Source organism: Musca autumnalis, unplaced genomic scaffold, assembly GCF_047663935.1.
Source record: "Musca autumnalis isolate F117 unplaced genomic scaffold, ASM4766393v1 scaffold_2, whole genome shotgun sequence".
Taxonomy (NCBI): Eukaryota; Metazoa; Arthropoda; class Insecta; order Diptera; family Muscidae; genus Musca; species Musca autumnalis.
Genome location: NW_027411755.1, coordinates 120543998 through 120566414, shown reverse-complemented (window position 1 = coordinate 120566414; position 22417 = coordinate 120543998). Strand labels below are relative to the sequence as shown.

General features: G+C 37.4%; 1 protein-coding gene across 5 annotated transcripts in view; it reads left to right on the top strand.

The window, feature by feature from the left end:
* The window catches only part of hoe1 (OCA2 melanosomal transmembrane protein hoepel1), a 280461-nt gene that overhangs the window by 79306 nt on the left and 178738 nt on the right, over nucleotides 1-22417 (top strand). The window contains exon 1 of one of the 5 annotated variants that reach the window (XM_073969103.1): nucleotides 9561-9885. The exons of 1 other annotated variant lie outside the window; for it this stretch is intronic. The gene's annotated coding sequence lies outside the window, so the exon portion shown is untranslated. Of the gene's footprint in view, nucleotides 1-9560; nucleotides 9905-22417 lie in introns of those variants that run through there. 3 more of the 5 variants (XM_073969104.1, XM_073969105.1, XM_073969106.1) reach the window with 3 other exon arrangements.

Genomic DNA, 22417 nt, shown 5'->3' with positions numbered 1-22417 from the left:
GTAAGTACTATTCGTACCACGTAAGTCCGATTTTACTCACGCCTACCCATTAAGAGCCAGCCATAATTGTTGAGATATTTTAATTGGGGTGCTCAGCGCCAAGACGGCTTAACCCACCAACCGCGATCCTCATTTCCAGCTCTATCTGTTCCCCTAAAACCATTTATAGTCCTATTTAGTACTTTATATATAAATAAGAACCTTCTCCTAATATTTCAAAATTCTCTTTACACAATAAAAAATTGTACCAAATCCTGTACCATATAGTACAATTCGTATATTTATGGTACATATTTCCTAAATCTGACGTTATTACCAAATAACAACAGTAATCTTAATTCTAAATCTCACGAATCCAGGTCTATTCGTTAGTCCAATACAAAATTGTACCATGCATTGAACCATCTTCGTACCCCTAAGACTACCAAATCCTAATTGTGCCAAATTTAGTACTTTTTGTAAACATAAGTACGAATTTCCAAAACAAACTCCAACAGTAATCTCAATTCCAAATTTCAAGATTACAGCTCTAGCCGTTCGCTCAAATTTAGTACTTTTCGCACCCATAACCAAAAATTTCCAAAACTACCTCAATCCTACACTTCAACAGGTATTTTAATTGAAAATTTGAGGATTGCAGCTGCATCAGATCACCGAAATCCAAATTGTACCAAATTTAGTACTTTCCGTACCCATAAGTACAAATTTTCAAAACTACCTCAGTGCTAAGTTCAAACAATAAGCTTAATTCCGAATTTCAGGATTTCAGATATATCCGATCACTCAAATCCAAATTTGGTACCATTTAGTACTATTCGTATCCAGAGTACGAATGCTAAACCTACCTCCATCAGCACTCCAACATCAATTTTAATTCCGAATTTCACGATTCCAAATGTATCCTATCACTGAAATCCAAATCTCGGGATTCCAGCTGTAGCCGTTCACCCAAATCCAAATTGTACCAAATTTGGTACCATTTAGTACTACTCGTACCCATGAGTACGAATTTCCACAATTACCTCAATCCTACAGTAATCTTAATTCCAAATTCCAGAAATCCTGCTATATCCGTTCACCCAAATCCAAATTGTACAACATTTGGTACCACTCAGTGCTTTTTGTACCCACAAGTACGAATTTAGTACTTTTCGTTTGCATAAGTACGAATTTCCAAAAGTATCCCAATCCCACACTCCAATAGTAATTTTAATTCCAAATTTCACTATTCCAGCTCTATCCGATCACTTAAATTCATATTGTACCAATTTTGGTACCATTTAGTACTTTTCGTACCCAAATGTACGAATTTCTAAAATACCTCTATTCTACACTCCGACAGTAATCCTAATTCTAAATTTCAGGATTCCAGCTCCATCCATTCCCCCAAATCCAAATTGTACCTTATTGGTACTATTTAGTACCTTTCGTATCCATATGTACGAATTTCGAAAACTACCTCTATATCTCAAACCTACACTCCAACAGTAATAGTAATTCCAAATTTCAGAATTCCAACTTTATAGGTTCGCCCAAATTCAAATTGTACCAAATTTAGTACCATTTAGTACTATTCCTACACATGAGTACACATTTTCAAAACCACCTTCTTATATCAACTCATCTTCTGAACCTTGATTTTCATTCCAAATTTCAAGATTTTAGCTCCATCCGTTCACGTAATACCAAATGGTACTAAATTTAGTAACTTTTAGTACTTTTCGTACACTTATAGTTCGAATTTCCAAAAAACCCTTTGATACACCTTTCTAACTCTCCATCAGTGAACCTCATTCCAAATTTCAGAATTCTAGCTCTTCGCGTTTGCCTAATACAAAGGGTACCATATTTAGTACCTTTTAGTACTTTTCGTACCGTTCTAGTTCGAATTTCCAAAAATCCAGCCTTATCTGACACTTTCGGGCCAAGAGTGACCTCACCCTAAATTTCAAGATTCTAGCTTTAGCTGTTTAGTCTGGGCGTTGATTATGAATCAGTCAGTCAGTGAGTCATCATTACTGAACTCTTTTATAAGTATAGATGGTTACAGATTGCTTTTGTTGAGAGACTCATAGTGAAATTTGATTTGGAACATTTCTTCTTTTGACACTATCCTCAAGAAGTGAAGTATAAAGGGAGATTTTAGTTCTGTATGGAAGCATTCCAAATTAAAAAAAAAAAAAAAAAAACTGTAAACAAATAATTTCAATTTTCAAATTTGTAGACAAGAATAAAATATTTGTAAGAATGATGAACTCGAAAAACTACATTCATTGTCTCAAATTTTTTAAAATATCGAAAATTTCCATAATTTCTATACATTTCTTATCTTTGAGAAAAATATTCGCTAGAATGTAATGCATAACCCTTCAGAACATACCATTGTTGTAAAATGCCTCTATTACGTTGTTTTCAGAATATTTTTCAACGACAATTTAATAAATATGTCAATAATGTGGTGAAATCCGAAATGCGAGAATAAACTGTTGGTGTAAATTGTGTTTGAAATACGTGTTGTAAAAGATATGATGCATGATACCGCGAAAACAACATGAAGTAAACATTTTAGGATTTCAGAGTGTTCTGAAGAATTGCTGAGAACTTTATTTGAAAGATTTTTGCAAAGGGTTAGTTGGTTCATCTCCCAATAGTTTAGCTGATATTGACCAGAATTTCAGCAATTATGTGACATTTTTTATATTTTATCGATTTTGATGCCCTAATGGAGTTTTTCTTATGTAGCCTGTTCAAAAGATAATTTCTACTAGCTTTGGGCTACAATATTGCCAAAGACAGCAAGGGCAAATTCCTATTCGTTTCTGAGATAAAGGCCCGATAAATGCAAAAAACTGTAGTTTTAGCCGCTTTAGATGAGACCATAAAATCCGAACTAGATCTGACAGGACAAAACCTTACTACGAGGGCAGTTCGGAAACTTCTTAGCCTAGCACAAAAAGCGCGGTATAAACAGAAAAAAGTTAAGTGTTTTGGAAACTTCCATCTCTGTTATGAACACATGTTAAATTTTGTTTCGATCTGGCAACTCCTTCATATAGAAACAAGTGTTCAAAAAAGACGCATCCGCAATTTTTTTACAATGGAAAAATTAGAAATGCGTGCTGTCATTAAATATTTACATAAAAAAGGTTTATCGGGACAAGAAATTCATAATGATATGGTGAATGTGTTAGGTGAAAGTCCTCCTTCATATGCAACAGTAAAAAATTGGGTTGCTGAATTTAAACGTGGTCGTACAAGCATTGAAGATGAACCACGTAGTGGACGTCCAAAAACAGCAACAACAACAGAAATTGTAGCCAAAGTGCATGATATGGTATAAAATGATCGACGAATAAAAGTGCGTGAAATTGCTAATATCATGGGCATCTCAAATGATCGAGTCCATTTAATTTTGCATGAAGAACTACAGATGAAAAAGCTTTCTGCAAGATGGGTGCCGCATTTGTTAACAGTCGATTAAAAACGCATAAGAATGAACATTTCTCAAGCTTGTTTGGATCGTTTTAAGCGAAATAAAATGGATTTTAAGCGTCGTTTCATAACTGTTGATGATACATGGATCCACCACTATACTCCAGAGAACAACCCAAACAATGGACTGAAGCTGGAGGAAGTGCCCCAAAGAAGGCAAAAACAATTTTATTGATTGACTATCTGCAAAAGGGTAAAACAATAAATTCAGAGTACTATTGCAACCTTTTGGATCAATTAAATGTACAAATTCGAGAAAAACGCTCTGGCTTACAACACAAAAAAATAATTTTTCATCAAGACAACGCACCAGCGCACAAGAGTGTTTTAACAATGGCTAAAATCAACGAATTAAAGTACGAATTGCTTGACCACCCACATTATTCTCCTGATTTAGCTCCCAGAGACTTTTACTTGTTCCCAAATCTAAAAAAAATCCTTGCTGGCAAGCGTTTTACCTCAAATTTAGATGCAATTACAGTTGTAAACCACTATTTTGAAGACCTTGAGGAAAACTATTTTAATCAAGGGATAGAATTGCTAGAAAAGCGTCAGACGAAGTGTATTGAAGTTTCAGGAGATTATATTGAAAAATAAAAATATTTTTGAAAAACTAACTAGTCTCTTTCATTGATAGGCTAAGAAGTTTCCGAACCGCCCTCGTACATCTCTGATATTTGATAATTAAATTTTCACAATCATTCAAAAGTAGTTCCGTGGAGAGCGATTGTCCAGGGATAGTGGTATAGGGTATCCCATGGTCGGCTCCGTACGACTATAGACTTTTCTTACTTGTTTATTTTTAGGAAAGTGCCGTTCTATGGAGGCTGTATTAAACGATGCCCTGGAGAAATTTCTGGAGGAAAGTTTTGTAACTCCAACGAGGACTAAATACCAAATTTCAGGCATTTCGGTTGAACAATGGGGGTATCGTTCTATAAATATGAAGACGTGGGTATATAACGACAAATTTTAGGTGAAAAGTTCTATACTTCCAACGAAGACTAAATATAAAATTGCAGCCATTTCGGTGGATATTGGACGCAAAACCCCTCAAAATACCGAAAATTGGAAGGTACCGTTCTATGGGGGCTATATCGACACCTCCAAATAATAGTATGCTAAGTCTAAAAAGTGAGTTTTGCAGGAGAAGCCCTCAAAGTTTGGAAATTTTTTTGAACTTCAGTACTATGCTAAGTCAATATTTGTTTATAACTTCTGTTCGGATTGACCGATCATTACCAAAATTAGACAGAATTTAAGTTAAAGGACGTTCGACACCTCCAAATAATAGTTTGCTAATTCTGAAAAGCGAATTTTGCAGGACAAGTTCTAAAAGTTTGGAAATTTTTTGAACTTCAGTACTATGCTAAGTCAATATTTGTTTATAACTTCTGTTCGGATTGTCCGATCATTACCAAAATTTGACAGAATTTAAGTTAAAGGACGTTAAATATAAAAATGTAAAGAACTTGAAAACATGCTAAGTCGACTTAGCATACTATTGTTTGGAGGCGTCGATATGAAGACATGGGCCGACAAATTTTAGGTGAAATGTTTTATACCCACAATAAAAAACTAAATACCAAATTTCAGTTATTTCGATGGGATATTGAGGCTATAACCTTCGAACTACCGGAAATCGAGAGATACTGTTCTATGGGGACTATACGAAGGCGAGGACCACTTGAAATTTGTCGGTACAGCCAACGAAGACTAAATAGCAAATTTCAGCCATTTCGTGGTAATAATGAGGCCACAACCTTTAAAATACCGAAAATCCGGAGGTGCCGTTCTATGGGGACTATATCAAAACGTGGACCGGTATATTTTTATCTTGATTTCAACAAACAGACGGTCGGCTTCATTGTGGGGCCAAAGCCAGTGCTTTGAGCCAACAAATCACATGGGCAACCTAGACCTTCAAAATTACGTGCAGACATTTATAATGGGTCTAGAAACTAATCTGCCAAATTTGGTAAATATCGGTTTATATATAGATATAGCTCCCATATATATGTTCGCCCGATTGCAAAATGTGACGGAATTCGGCCTAGAAATAAGTTTGACAAGTTACATTGAAATTGGTTCAGATTTGGATATAACTCACATACAAAATGTTCGCCCGATTTTAGGTATTTGGTGCATGAATCACGCTATATATGTCCAATTTTGATGACATTTAAAATGTGTGACTTAATTAGGTCTAGAAAAAGATTGCCAAATTACATATATTGAAATTATATTCAGATTTGGATATAGCTCCCATGTATATTTTTGACCGATTTTAGGTATTTGATGGGCCAAACACGAAAATTCTGGCCTATTCTTATGAAATTGGAAAATATTACGGAATTCGGAATAGAACTAAGTTTTCCATGTTATATCGGTTTGGATACATCTCCCATAAACATTTGTCATCCGATTTGACATTTACTGTACACCAAATTCGTGAAATAAGTCAGATCCAGATGAAATTCGGAACTTCTGGCCATATCCGTCTGTCCGTCTGTTGTAATCACTATAGCGTCCACAATAATTGAGCTACAGCGCTATTTTTTGCACCCGAGTGTCTTTCTTTGCATAGGCAGGTCAAGTTGGAAAATGGGCTGTATCGGTCCACGCCTTGTTATAGCCCTCATATAACGGTACCTCAAGATTTAGGGTATTTTGAGAATTTTAGCTACAACTTTTAACCGAACTACCTGTAATTTGACAGTTGAGATTCCTATTGGTCACAAAACATCTTTACCAAAAACTGTGCACAACGATACCTCCCAATTTTCGGTATTTTGAGCTACAAATTTTTAACCGAACTATTTGTAATCTTCACAAAACATCTCCACCAAAAACTGTGAACATAGGCTCACGTTTTGGTACCGAACTACCTGTAATTTGACAGTTGAGGTTTCCAGAGGTCACAAAACTACTCGACAAAAAACTGTCAACATGGGTCCACGTTTTAGTACAGCCCCCATATAACGGTACCTCCCGATTTTCGGTATTTTGAGGATTTTAGCTACATTTGATGGTAAAACTTCTCCACTAAAAATGGTCAACATAGGTCCACACTTTGATATAGCCCCATATAAAGGTGTCGGCCGATTGAAGACATTTTTATATGCATTTTTATACCCTCCCTTATAAAATGGAGGGTATAATTAAATTTGTCATTCCGTTTGTAACATATCGAAATATTCATCGGAGTATGTATATTCTTCATCAGGGTAAAATTCTAAGGTATAGGTCCTCTCCCTCATATAGCCCCCATAGAACAGTACCTCAAAATTCTCGGTATTTTGAATGTTGTGACCTCAATATTCCTCCGAAATGGCTGAAATTTGGTACTAAGTCTTCCTTGGCGTTATAAATCTTTGTCGGTATAGGCCCACGCCTTCATAAAGCCACCATAGAACGGTACTTCCCGATTTTCGGTATTTTGCAGGTTGTGGCTACAATAAATCACTGAAATGGCTGAAATTTGATATTTGGTCTTCATTTAGGGTATAAAACTTTTCATATGAAATTCATCGTTATAGGTCCACGCCTTCATGTAGACCCCATAGAATGGTACCTCCGGATTTCCGGTATTTTGAAGTTTGCGACATCAATATTCCACCAAAATTGTTGAAATTTGCTATTTAGTCTTCATTTGGGATATAAAAGTTTACATATGCAATTTGTCGGTATAGCTCCACGCCTTCATATAGCCCCCATAGAACAATACCTCAAAATATTCGGTATTTTGAAAGTTGTGGCCTCAATATTCCTCAGAAATGGCTGAAATTTGGTACTTAGTCTTCGTTGGGGGTATAAATCTTTCCTCCAGAATTTTATTGGTATAGGTCCACGCCTTCATATAGCCCCCATAGAACGGTACCTCCCGATTTTCGGTATTTTGCAGGTTGTGGCCACAATAATACACAGAAATGGCTGAAAATAGGCATTTGGTCTCTAATTTGGGGTATAAAACTTTCCATATGAAATTTTCGGTATAGGTCCACGGCTTCATGTAGCCCCCTTAGAATTTGGTACCTCCGGATTTCCGGTATTTTGAAGTTTGTGGCATCAATATTCCACCAAAATTATTAAAATTTTGTTACTTAGTCTTCATTTGGGGTATACAACTTTCCATATGAAATTTGTCGGTGTATTTCCACGCCTTCCTATAGCCCCTATAGAACAATACCTCCCAATTTTCGGTATTTTGAAGGTTGAGGCCTCAACATTCCTCCGAAATGGCCGAAATTTGTTAGTTAGTCTTCGTTGGTATTTTGTCTTCTTTGAGTCTAAAATTGTTCCGCCACAAATTTTTCGGTATAGATCGAAGTTCTGATATAGCCCCCAAAGAACGGTACCTCCCGAATTTCGGTATTTTAAAATTGCTAAAATTTGGTATTTAGTCTTCTTCATAGACCAATGGAAACTAATTGTTCCATTTTACTTCAATACAACTTATGGTGGAAGATATAACAAGTTCGGCCTGGCCGAACGTAACCCCGTTCTTACTTGTTTACCTTTTTTAGGTATCAGTGTTCACAAAATATCTCCGCCAAAAATTGTGGTCAGGAAAGAAAATAATTATTCCGTTTAAGTTCAGAATATTTTATGGTGGAGGGTATAAAATGTTCGGCCCGGCCTAACTTAACGCTTTTTTACTTGTTTTTTTATGGAGTTAGTTTTGCAAGAAAAGTGGGGTACCAACCCATCGCTTAAACCCTTCTTTTTTCTCAATCGGGCTTGGGACCTGCAATGGCGGAGTTAGTGTACTTAAACAAAAATCGTTGGAGATTTTTTTCAGAGGAGTTTTCAATAATTCGAGGTTTTTTTGGGAACAAATGAGACTGAAATTGGGGACAAGGCTCAAAAACATATTGACAACCATTATTTGGACCCATAACTCCGGCTCTTTACTCCGAAATCCTGCTACTAATAACATTCACAACAATAGACTTCATCTTAAGTGAACTTAGATCCACGTTTGTCCCACATAATTGAAAATGGTATGACAATCTCAGTTTAACCGTCACACCATTGTAGAGGTAATACAAAAAGATAAAACCCATTGTTGTTGTTAGACCACAAATATTGTTGGCCAAGTAACAAACCAGTTGTAGCTGCATGCTGTTGCTGCTGCTGCAGTTTTACAGTTGCAATTTTGCGCTTTGCTGTCTTGCTAAACGTTTCCCCTTGATGTTATTGCGGCAAGAAAACATTGCAAACTAAACAATTTTTCACACATCATGAAGTAGAGTATTCGCGCTTTTCCAGTCGGATTTTCTTATTATTTTTCAATGTTTATTATATGGAAATCACCAAGAGCAGCAGATTTAAAGTGAGAGCAAAAAATTGCGGCAAAATATAAACTCTCACGTGCAAGAAAATAACATTCCAATTGGAAAATCTTTGTTTACTGGAAAGTCTGAGAGAAGCCCCCGCAAAGAAAAACTAGCAACAATAACAAAACAACAAACTGCCAGCAATACGACACAGTGGTGCGGCATTTTTTGCAGAGAGTAGTAGAATGTTACCAGCTGTGATAATTTCTCTTGCCAAACCCATAGAATTGAATGAAATGCAAAAATAAGAAAAACAATTGTTTATGCGATGCGTAGCGTTTGTTTATCCACTACGCAATGTGGCTCTCCTGCTATGCTAGATGAAAACCTCCGGTTGTTGGTTGTGAAAGACCGATTTGGCGTCCATATCATGTGCCTAGTGTGTGTTTCTTTTGATAAATCTAGTCAAATCTATGAAAAACATGTCCATCCGCCTGTCTTTGTGTCTGTCCGTCAATTTTTTCGCATTTAACGCTCAAACCTTCATTCTGTATATTTCTGAGCTTCATGTTACTATTGTTGTTTTTATTATTTCTACATTATTTTACTTAGAAGCAACGGCAGCAGTAGCACAACTTCCACCAGCTTTCAGTGCGCAGCTTACCACACTCGGTCGACTCTCTGTCATGGATACTGTTCCAGTGGTATTGAGTCAATGTGTGTGTGTGTCCGTTTGTTTGTGATTATTTCTGAGATACTCGTTTTGCTTCTCTCCTTTGACGCCGCAGTGTGTTGCTTTGGCTGGCTATTGTATGGGGAAAAACTTTAAAATATTTGCCTGAGATTTATTTAGTTTGCAACTTTCATAGAAAACGGTAGTCTCGCCGATATTCCTCGTCCGTCAACTTCTAATGTGGATACACACTGGCCTCTCGCTAAATACTATCTTCGAGAAGAAGTAAAAGAAAACTCAAGTCATCGATACTTGAAAATTAAAAAAAAAAAAGAAATAACGTCGCGTTCATATTTTATTCGAAACAAAACAATCGAATGGCTACGTGTGTTCGGTCGATTTGATTTCAAAATTCTGAAACAATTATAACAGCTGAAAAAAGTTAGTGCTATTAAAGAATGTAACATATTTAAGATATTTCGAACCCCCCATTCCATTCAAAACAGCATTCCCATAATGAATTCCATAATAAAATTAAAATAAATTTGCAAGTGAAAATCGTTAAGAAACAACAAAAAAAAAAACGTGTCAAAATATATTTAAACACACAATTTGTGAAAAAAATAGTTAAAGTTTGAACAAAAGTGTGAAAGGATAATGTCTAGCTTTCGGTGAAAGGAGCCATGTTTCTGTGTGAATAAATTCATTTGAAAGCCACATACTTACATACATACATTCATTTTATTCAATAGCAGAGAAAAAAGTGCACAAAAAATTGTGAAAAATAATTATCGCCTTATGTTCACAGAGTATCACATGGATAACAATGAAACAATGTACATACAAGGATACATACATGTACATGTATGCATACATATGTTTTATGTGTTAAAGGACAATTATTGGTATTTTCCAAATATAAAGTTCATTCCATTGAATAAATAATAAAGCTATGGATATTTTATTTACAACAGCAATTGCTTGTATTTATATTTACTTTTCCCCTTTCTACTTTCTAATCAAATATTTTTATTTATTTTTCATAAGATTGATTGGTGAGGCATAGCGTAAATTGCCTCAAGGCATATCTAAAAAATCTTTGTACTCGTATCCACAACACAATGGGCTAATATAATATGCATGTGTGTATATATTTGCAAAATGTAAAAGGAGAGAAAACGTAGTGTTTTTGTAATGAAAGTACCGGTCATTCTATTTTGATTTCATTACACGGACATTTAGTCGAACTTAGGATAAATTTTCATTTGTTTCTACATTTCTGAGATATTATCTTCCACATGATCCTTCCACTGGAGTTTGGATCTGGTAGTCAGTGTGATCGTTGTAACACTACCCAGTAAAAATTTGGAAGCCACTTTACAAACAAGTAAGAACGGCGTTATGTTCGACCTGACTTTTTGTACCCTCCACCCTATGGAAGTACCATGGCACAATTACCCACCTAGTGGTATCGAAAACTTTTGAAAAAAAATATTTTTTTTATAAAGGGATTTGACTTTTCATATTCGAACAGCTGGTGTGATACCACTACCTTGGTAATTGTGCCATAGGAAGTACTAAGCTCTTCCGCCACGTCTAAGCTTAGTCCTAGGAGAAGTGGAATATGCTAAATGAAAAATATTCACATTCATTCAAACAATGTTTAATACCAATGATACATCCATGTTTCCTACCCATTCAGAATCCGACATATCATGTTACAGTCATTCCATTTGGACGATGTGTGTACAACCTTCAAACAACTACGAAATCTGGAGGTACCTTCATATTGGGAATATACCAAAAGATGATGAACAATTGTGAATCCGAAATATCAAATTATAGTCGCTACAGTGACATCCAGCTGTATCGTTGAGGGTACACAACCTTCCCGCTGAAAATGATAGATACCTATTCACATTTTGATATAGCCCCCATGGAAGATGTATTGTGGGTTCTCAGATTGGAATACCTTCCAATCTTTTCAGCGGCAACGTTGTGTACCCCCAACGAAGACTAAAAACCAAATTTCAGCCATTTTGGTTTGCTAGTGTCCATAAAACCTTCAAAATACCGAAAATCGCGAGAAACCGTTCTATGGAGGCTATATCAAAACGTAGACTTAAACCGAAAAATTATCCGCAGGAATATTGTATATACCCAACGAAGACTATACACTGAATTTTATCTACTCTTTTAGGATAATGCGGTTAAACCTTCAAAATACCGAAAATCGGGAGGTACCGTCTTGTGGGTGCTTTATAAAACGTCTTCAAATACTGGCACATTTTTGGGATAAAATTTTGTAGCCCCAAAACAACAAAAATCAGGAGGTACCTGATGTTTACCAATACAAACAAATTTCTGTGGAAAAGTTTGGAAGCCCTCAATGAAGGCTTAATACCAAATTTCCTTCAAAATACCGAAAATCAGAAGGTACCGTTCTATGGGGGCTATATAAAAACGTGGACATATACTGACACGTTTCTGGGGAAAGTTAAAAAGTTCCAATGAAGGCTAAATGCTATTTCGGTTGGATATAGAGGCCTTAACCTTCAAAATACCGAAAATCGGGAGATACCCTCCTATGGGGGCTATTTGAAAATGTGGAACTATACTGATAATGCTTTTCCGGAATGTTTTATACCTCCATCGAAGACTAAACACCAAATGTCATCCATTTCAGTTTAATAATGATGTTGAAACCTTTAAAATACCGAAAATGGGTAAGTACCGTTCTATGGGGGCTATATCAAAACGTGAACCGACATAGCCCATTTTTAATACTAAACATCCTAGTAGTAATAGAAACTTCTGTACCAAATTGTAGAGCTCTATCTTAAATATTGCGAGCTGTTATATCGACTTAGAATTTTAGGCTGATCAAGAATATATGTACATATCGTCTCCATAAATGCAAAAAGTTGTAACTAACAAAATAATAATTTTACAGGAGAAGCAAAAAACTTTATAAATGAGAAACTGTTTTTTGGAATATTAATCTTATGAAGACGAGTATTTGGGATATTATCAATCATATACGAATGGGAGTAAGTAAAGAAACCAAAACCGCGGAAACGCTGGGTTTTGGGATCCATCATTACAACAAAATCCATTTTCCGAAATGCCTTTTCTTGAATAGAATCGTTATTTTTGAATGTAGAAGAAATTTTGTAAGAGAATGTATTTTAGTTTTATCGGAAAACGAATTTTAATTTTTTTGGAGATACGTCTTCGGGCATTTATGGTGACGATATATACTTTATAGGGTCTCTGACGAATATTTCTATGTGTTAAAAACGGAATGACAAAAATAATTATGTGATCCATATTAGGGTGGAGGGTATAACAATGGGTTCATAATACAATACACTACACGACTTTGTATGTAACATGCATAAGGAAATGAGACAGACCCATAGCTCCGTTTTGATATACACAGAATATCTTTCTGAGTGGATTTATGCATGTCCGTCCATGTATTTTTTGTTCCCAACGTACAGTTCGCATTTATTATTCGATTCGACTACAAATTTGGGAAAAATTTGGCCGATCCTTATATAAGTTACTAATGGAATTTGGCTTAAACTGGGCTTAAGGATCAAAATACACAAATTTATGGGATACAAATTCCCATATATTGTTCAAGGTAACAGCCAGAGTGTTTAACAACTCTAACCACTGAAGTTTTCTCTATATAATCTATTAAATTGTCCAAAAAATGATCAATTTACCAAATAGCCTTCGAATTTGTTGGATTTACTACTATCAACTAAAATATTGATAATTTTGGTCTCAAACTCAACAAAAAATATTTTTGGTTCACTTTACAAATAATAAATGTACTTAAAACTAGAAAATAACTTCTGATTATGGAATCTCTCAAATAAAACGCTTGCCGTTTAATATTGTCACAATTTTTAATTCAAATGCAAGCGTTTTATTTGAGAGATTCCATCATGAACAATTATTTTCTAGTTTTAAGTGCATTTATAAATAAAACACTGTAACTTAATTTTTTTAATTATTTTTTATTTTTAACTTTTCAGTAATTACTTTTTTTGACCACTAAGAACCTCATAAAAAATTTTATCCAAATTATGCCGAAAATGTAGATAAAAACTTTATAATGTCTGAAATCGTGTGGTACCTTAATATAAGGGCTGTACCAAAAACTGGACTTATGTCCATAATTTTTGTTGGGGAAGTTTCTGTACCATTGGGAACTCCAAATGCCAATTCGGGTTGAAAATGAAGATAAAATACTTAAAATACCAGAAATCGGGTGGTACCGCTATATAAGGGCTATACGAAAAAATGGACCCATATTGGTTTTGGTTTCATATTTATTTATTGTCTTCCAAATCTGAAAAGTGTGCAAAGTTTTAGTTCCATTGGTCAACTGCAACTGTGTGGAAATGAGTTACTAGATTTGAACTAAACGGACACCAAAGCAAGTTAAATAAAACACTGAAAAAATTTTTTGTTATCCTTTTTCCATCACACCCCTATTTTAGAACAAAAAATTTGAACTTATATATCTCATAGAGGTCAATCTTGTAGAGAATTTTCACTGCTACAACATTCTCTCTAAATCCATTTCGATAGGACTTGCGGTTTCCATTTTTTTTAAAGCGCTCCGGCGATTTTTTGGGGTTTTGATTTTTCTCATCTACGAAAACTGTAGTTTCAGAATGCGCAAAAACTTCCCAGGTGTATGCACATTCCAGTTAAAGTTGTTTCAAGAGCACCGTGATAATGGACCACAAGCTCTAAAACTCCTACGATATTATACATCTCTCGCACCACAGCTTTGCGACAATGCTTTAATTTTATTCTGTGTAGACTGTGTTGAGAGGGTCTGTTAGTGGAATAATTATGCCCACTGTTTCTTATACCTACCCCACAAACGCTAAAACATCTTTTGTCACCTTGTACAATGCTATTTATTAATAAACTTAGGGATATGCTCATAGGTCATTTATTTGGGAGACACTCCTGTTATTGCATTGTTGTACAGCCGCAGGTTGAGGGTATATCTCAGTCGGCAAAACTGATTGATACTATCCTGTTATTGTTCTGTTGTGAAGCCTCAGGCTGAGGGTATATCTCTGTCGCAAATCTGACTGCTACTGTTTTAAATGTTTATTCAAACTTAGATCGGTCCATTCCTTCAGTTCCCCGACAAAAGTTCAAAATTCAAATCCGTTATCACGACATGAGTGCATGGATGAAATTAGATTTTGTATGACGATGAAATACCATCCTATAGCACTGTATTAAACTGGTTTGATGATTTCAAACGTTGCCGAAGCTCACTCGAAGATAAAGTCGTGAAGGTCGTACAGAAACGGCCCTTGTGCCAGAGAATATTAATGCCGTGCTTGAACTGATAATTCAATATCGTCATGTGACATATTTAGATGTAATTCGGATTTTTGAATTCCAAGCGGACAGGAAATCCCCTCTCAAAATGTTGCTGTTATTTTCCAACCAAATTAGATGTATTTTCTCATTTCAAATTCTCTATGCATTGACAACATTTATTCAAAATAGCCGTAATATATGCTTAAAAAACTCCAAACAGTTTTATGTATTTTTTGCCTAGTTCATACATCCATTTGCTTGGCAAATTTGTGTTTGAACATTCGTCGATATTCTCCCCACATCGTACATAAATATTTCCAATACGAGGCCTCGTTGTGAATGTCCTCGTACAGGAACCGGGTTTTCTATGTTACCTTATTAGTCGAAGCAAAATCGTCTAGTATTTCCTTGAAGCGAGGATTTGAAACCCTTGAATAATATAATAATATAATAATAATTGTTCCACAAACATCCCATACGGGACAAGGGAGACTTCTCTCATATCAATAAGTGCACCCGATTCATTTTAGCTCAATGATATGGGACCTACTGTTTATCGCCGAGTCCGAACGGCGTGTCTTAAGACACCACTTGTAGAGAAGACTTACATGGCTGAAATACTCAGGAAATGTCGCCAACATTACTGAGGGGTATTTTGCCACCGTCGAACATTTTGATGTTGACTGACCGGGGAATCGAACCCACGACCTTCAGCGTGCAAGGCGGGTGTGCATAACATTGCATCACGGTGGCACCCAAAACCCTTGAATAATCCATCCAAATTCCCTAGGAAAATATCGTTGACACTTGCTGAATTATATCTTACTGCATGAATGGCTGTAATTTCGGACATGTAATCACCAGTGCCAACGTGGTGCAATGGTATGCACACCCGCCTTGCACGCTGAAGGTCGTGGGTTCGATTCCCCGGCCAGTCAAACATCAAAATTTTCAACGTTGGCAAAATACCCCTCAGTAATGTTGGCGACATTTCCTGAGTATTTCAGCCATGTAAAACTTCTCTACAAGTGGTGTCTTAGGACACGCCGTTCGGACTCGGCGATAAACTGTAGGTCCCATATCACTGAGCTAATATGAATCGGGGTGCACTCATTGATATGAGAGAGGTCTCCCTTGTCCCGTATGGGATGTTTGTGGAACAATTAATCACCAGTGCCACCGTGGTGCAATGGTATGCACGACCGCCTTGCACACTGAAGGTCGTCGGTTTGATTCACATTTTCTGAGTATTTCAGCCATTTAAGACTTCTCTACAACTCGTGTCTTATTACACTCCGTTCTTACTCCGCGATAAACTGTAGGTCCCGTATCATTGAGCTAATATGAATCCGGCTGCACTCGTTGATATGACAGAAGTCTCCCTTGTCCCATCTGGGATGTTTGTGGAACAATTTCAATAGCATTCGAAAAATTCTGCATTTCCGTCCATCTTTGGTAATCACCCTAGCATCCACAAAAATTGAGGTAGGACGCTAAAATTTTGGAAAAATGCGTTCTTTGTTTGCAGGCAGGTAATTTTCGTTTTAAGCTACATAAAGCGTGAATAAGAGTTAGAGTGAATAAGAAACTACTCTAACAAAATTTTGGAAATAGCTCCATGTTTTGGCACAGCCCCCATATAAAGGTACCGCTCGGTTTAAGGTATTTGGAAGTTATTATTTACATTTTCCGCCTTAGTTGACTGTCATTTGCCATTTAGGGTTTCCAGTGGGCAATAAACTTCTCCATTAAAAATACTGGACATAGGTCCACGTTTTTGGAATAACCCCCATATAACGGTACCACCCGATTTCAGGTATTTACAGTTTGGAGTAACGATTCCACCCGATTTAATGTTTATACCCTAAGCCTTTAGGCTAGGAAGGGTATAAACACTTTGATACGACCAAAAAATTTGCCTAATCTAAATAACATGCAATGTGAAGATATTGCAAAAAGTCCAAAGAACATGTTGCCTAAGCATTAGAGGGGCAGTGAGGACCACACCGACTAGGGCTCTATAAACAATTTTGGGAATAGCAAACTCCTTAGCAAAACAGGCGAGGGAGCAACCTACAGTCAGCCTAGATAACGCCAAGCCCTTAAAGGCGACGCGCATAGAGCTAAAGGCTTGGGCAAACGATTCACATATATCCCTCTGGAATAGAGAAGACAATTGAAAAAAAGACAAAAATCCTATGGGGGAACCCAGACGAGGACAAAACAAAGGGACTACTTTTACTATGTAAAAAAGACATTTGTAGACTGACGGGTTTACAAGCGCACCTGCACAAAATAGGTTGTGCAGGAAGCAGTGAATGCAGGGCATGCAGAGAAGACGACGAAACGTCAATAGAATAATCAGAAATTTTTACTAATTCATACACTAAATTTACAACCTCATTCTGACTGCAAATTAGAGCGCACAACAGGCATACTTTATGGCTTAAGTGTATGTCCACACGGACATGTGGTGATCCTGCATCACCCCTCTTTTCAACCTAACCTAACCTAAATAACGGTTTTAGACCCCATGTATGCTTAGACGAAATTCATTTCAGTTAATTTGGAATCGATTTAGTCATGTCCGTCCGTCTGTATGTCTATCCGTCTGTCTGGCTGGCTGCTGCGTAATATTTTGTCTAAACTTATGATGAAGATGGCCCTATCAATCCACCCCTTCGAGTACCTTCCCCATAAAAGTTCAACAATTTTCTGTAAAATGTTGTGAACGTAAAATGGTATTATACCTTCAATATATTTATCGAACTCGAATATGGACTATATCGGTCCACTCCTTCGGGTACCTCCCACACAAAATTCGGATAAAGTGAATTTTAGGGGAACTTCTCGGATCATGTTGAAATGGTTTTCAGTAGGTTGACCTTGCGTCTCCCTTTACGAAGGTACAATTTTTTTCTTGCGCAAGTCCATATTCTTGAGATATTAGCCTAAAAGCTCCATGAAACCTTGACTGCACCAACCAAAATGGCAAATCCACAAGATTATTCTCGCAGGGAGTTTCTGATTGGTGCAGACTTTACACACCGTATTATTTCATCCACTCATGTATCAGCTTGGAATATAGACTATATCGTTCCACTCCTTCGGGTACCTACCACACAAAATTCGGAAAAAGTTAAGTTTAAAGGTAGAAACACAATGACTTTTGTTGCTTGCTTCACGCTCAATTTCATATAAATAAACAAAGGCCAAGTACTACCTAATACAAATGCGATCATCGATTTCTTTATTCATTTACAGAAATTCACGCTTGGATAAGAATGAATTTCTCATTGTGTTCTCACCTTAAAAGCTCCTCTCGCATCGTTTTGATTCTTTTTTGCCTCATTTACAACGCCACAATTTTTTTCGGAGTATGTCAATACTTCCTGAGATAATGGTCCAAAACCCTAGCTACACATATTAAAATGGATAGTGTGCAGGATAACTCTTAAAATTTTCAAAAATTTCTTCTAAACTTATTTTAACGTAATTTAACATTTCGTGTTCTCTCTGAATCAGAAGTTTGCCCACTAAAATTTTTGGTAAATGTCAATGATTTGGTATAGCCTCACATTACCATACCTACAGATTCCACGTATTTTGAAGCAAACTCGTGATACAAAATTAATTTATTATACCCTCCACCATATGGAGGGTATAATTAAATTTGTCATTCCGTTTGTAACACATCGAAATATTCGTCGGAGACGCTATAAAGTATATATATTATTGATCAGCATAAAATTCTATGTCGATTTGACCATGTCCGTCTGTCTGTCTGTTGAAATCAAGATACAGCTCGCAATTTTAAAGATAGAGAGTCAAAATTTGGTACAGAAGTTTTTATTACTTGCAGGATGGTTGGTATTGAAAATGGGATATATCGGTCCACGTTTTATAAAACTTTCCCCCCGAATTTTGTCGGTATCGGTCCACACCTTCATATACCCCCCATAGAACGGCACCTCCCGACTATCGGTATTTTTAGGGCTTTAGCTTCATTATCCTACCAAAATGGCTGAAATTTGGTGCGTAGTCTTCTTTTTTTGGTATCGGTCCACACCTTCATATAGCCCCCATAGAACGGTACCTCCCGATTTTCGGTATTTTGAAGGTTTTAGCTTCATTATCCTACCAAAATGGCTAAAATTTGGTACGTAGTCTTCTTTAGGGGTATAAAACTTTCCCCCAGAATTTTGTCGGTATCGGTCCATGCCTTCATATAGCCCCCATAGAACGGTACCTCCCGATTTTCGGTATTTTGAAGGTTTTAGATTCATTATCACACCGAAATGGTTGAAATTTGGTACTTAGTCTACGTTGGTGGTATAAAACTTTCCGCCAGAACTTTGTCGGTGTCGGTCCATGCCTTCATATAGCCCCTATAGAACGGTACCTCTCGATTTTCGGTATTTTGAGCGTTGTGGCCTCAATATTCCACCGAAATTGCTGAAATTTGGTATTTAGACTTCGTTGGGGTACTCAAACTTCCCCTTTAAATTTGTCGGTATAGGTCCACGCCTTCATATAGCCCTCATGGAAAGGCACCTCCCGATTTTTCGTATTTTGAAGGTTGTGTCTTCAATATTCCACCAAAATGGCTGAAATTTGGTATTTAGTCTTCAATGTGATATAAAACTGTTCTCCAGAAATATGTCTGTACAGGTCCCCGCTTTCATACTGCCCCATTTCTGACTAAAATTCGTCGGTATAGGTCCACGTTTCGATATAGCCCCCATAGAACGGTGCCTCCCGATTTTCGTAATACTGAAGATTGTGACGTCAATGTCCAACCGAAATGGCTGAAATTCGTTATTTCGTCTTCCAAGAGTTATAAAATATTCCAGAAGAGTATTATCGGTTTAGGTCCACGTCTTCCTATATCCCTTTAGCCACATTCTCTTACCGAAATATAGGAAATTTGTTATTTAGTCTTCTTTGAGCCTAAAAACTTTCCGCCAGAAATTTGTCGGTATAGATCGACGTTTTGAAATAGCCCCCATAGAATGGTGCCTCACATTGTTTTACCGAAATTGCTGAAATTTAGTATTAAGTCTTCTTCATACACGAAAGGAAACTAATTATTCCATTTTACTTCAATACAACTTGTGGTGGAGGGTATATCAAGTTATTATTAATTCTTTGCACACGTATCTATTTGAGCGAGCAATTGACACTTGGGTATAAAAAGTTTCTTGTTGAAAAACAAGGGAACTGATGAAGATCTGTGGCGAGATCTGAAACTATAGTCTTCCCTGCCTTACCCCTTGGTAAACATCACCAATTTTTTCCCACTAATAAATTAAAGTTGTTTTAATAAAATATTAAAACAACGACTATGGGATTAAGCCTGACTATTTTGAAAAACAAAATAGAAGTCGTCATCCCAAATAAAAAACGCCAACCCTCTAAAGTATATAACGAGGGTTTTGTCTAAGGCTGAGGTGAGTTCAGTCGCAGCCAGGGTCAACTCAAGGACCCACGAAACCTTAAGTGAAAACACGAGTGATGACAATTCAATTCTTTATTATCACCCCTTGGTGCTTAATTTATGATTAACATGTGGATACTTATGTGATAAATGCAATTATATGTGGTGGTTATTCGTCTCAGCTGGGTGGAACCTTACTGTGGGCTCGTAGTCAATCGTCTTCGGCCGACACGAGACAGAGTGATGTTGGTAAACTTGTAGTTGTAGCGGTGTTGGCTTGGTGGTAGTGGTCGTTACGTTGATGCTCGGCTGTAGTACTCGCACCCAACGACTCGGCTTGTTATATTCGGGTTGATGTGGTCGTGTTGATGGACTCGGGTTGATGGTATTCGGCTTGGTGTAGTCGTGTTGAAGCGACTCGGGTTGATGTTACTCGGTTTGGTGTAGTCGTGATGAAGCGACTCGGGTTGATGTTACTCGGCTTGGTGTAGTCGTGTTGAAGCGACTCGGGCTGATGACTTCGGGTTGATGATACTCGGCTTAGTGTAGTCGTGTTGGATCGACTCGGGCTGATGTCTCCGGGTTGATGATACTCGGCTTAGTGTAGTCGTGATGAGGCGACTCGGGTTGATGTTACTCGGCTTGGTGTAGTCGTGTTAAAGCGACTCGGGTTGATGTTACTCGGCTTGGTGTAGTCGTGTTGAAGCGACTCGGGCTGATGTCTTCGGGTTGATGATACTCGGCTTAGTGTAGTCGTGTTGAAGCGACTCGGACTGATGATACTCGGCTTAGTGCAGTCGTGTTGAAGCGACTCGGGCTGATGTCTTCGGGTTGATGATACTCGGCTGGGTGTAGTCGTGTTGGAGCGACTCGGGCTGATGTCTTCGGGTTGATGATACTCGGCTTAGTGTAGTCGTGTGGTGACCTTAGGCTCTGGATTCGGCTGTGGTAGTCGGGTTGGTGGTTCTCGTTGGGGCCCTTTGGTTTAGTCAGCCTGGAACGAGAAGACGATCGTATTTAGAGGGAAGCGAACGAGTCGCGGAAGCGAACGAGTCGCAGAAGCGAACGAATCGCGGAAGCGAACGAGTCGCGGAAGCGAACAAGTCGCGGAAGCGAACGAATCGCGGAAGCGAACGAATCGCGGAAGCGGACGAATCGCGGAAGCGAACGAATCGCGGAAGCGAACGAATCGCGGAAGCGAACGAGTCGCGGAAGCGAACGAATCGCGGAAGCGAACGAGTCGCGGAAGCGAACGAATAGCAGGGTATACAAAAGAAGCGAACGAGTCGCGGAAAGCAACGAATCGCAGGAAGCTTCGGTTGTGTTGGGTACCAGGCGACTGCGGACACTGCCACACGTCAACTTCGTGTATCTTCGGTTAACTCCAGCACTTCACGACTCCTGGTGTCAAAACCTGGAGTACTTATTCGGGGGGCAATGCGAAGTGAATGAGAATTACTTTCCCACACTTTAGAAATAATCATAATTTATATGCACTGAAGTGAAATAATTCCATTACAAGGAGTGTTTTGACTGAGGGTATTTTATGACAATTGCAGAGCATGTATTGACCAATGGTAAATTCATAGATAGCGGGACTCGTAGAAATATGCACATTAAGGTGGGGCATATAATGAGGTGGGTTAACCACAAAATAAAATATTTTTAAGGAAAAGAAATAAATGTAATGGTCACGTTACAAGTAATTTGGAATATTTGATCTCAATATCAGTCTAAATTTGCTGAATGTTTAGAATTTAGGTTTCAAAGTAGTCAAGAGAGCTTTTCCGCCGAAAATTTTAGATATAAGTCTACGATCTACCATCTAAGTCTATATATACCATATACCCTAAATGGGAAATTACAGCCAATTTAGGAGGAAAATGTAGATAATAACTTCCAAATACCCAAAATCGGGCGGTAGTATTTTTAAGTTTTTATCTACATTTTACTCCTAAATTGGCTGTAATTTCTCATTTAGGGTTTCCAGTGGTCAACAAACTTCTCCATTAAAAATTCTAGAGATAGGCCCACGTTTTGGTATAGCGCCCATAAACCGGTACAGGTTTACACGTATTTTAAAGTTTTTATTTACATTTTCGGTTCGTAGGGTTCAAAGTGGTTAAAAAACTTCTGCACCAAAAATTGCGGATGTAAGTCCACGTTTTG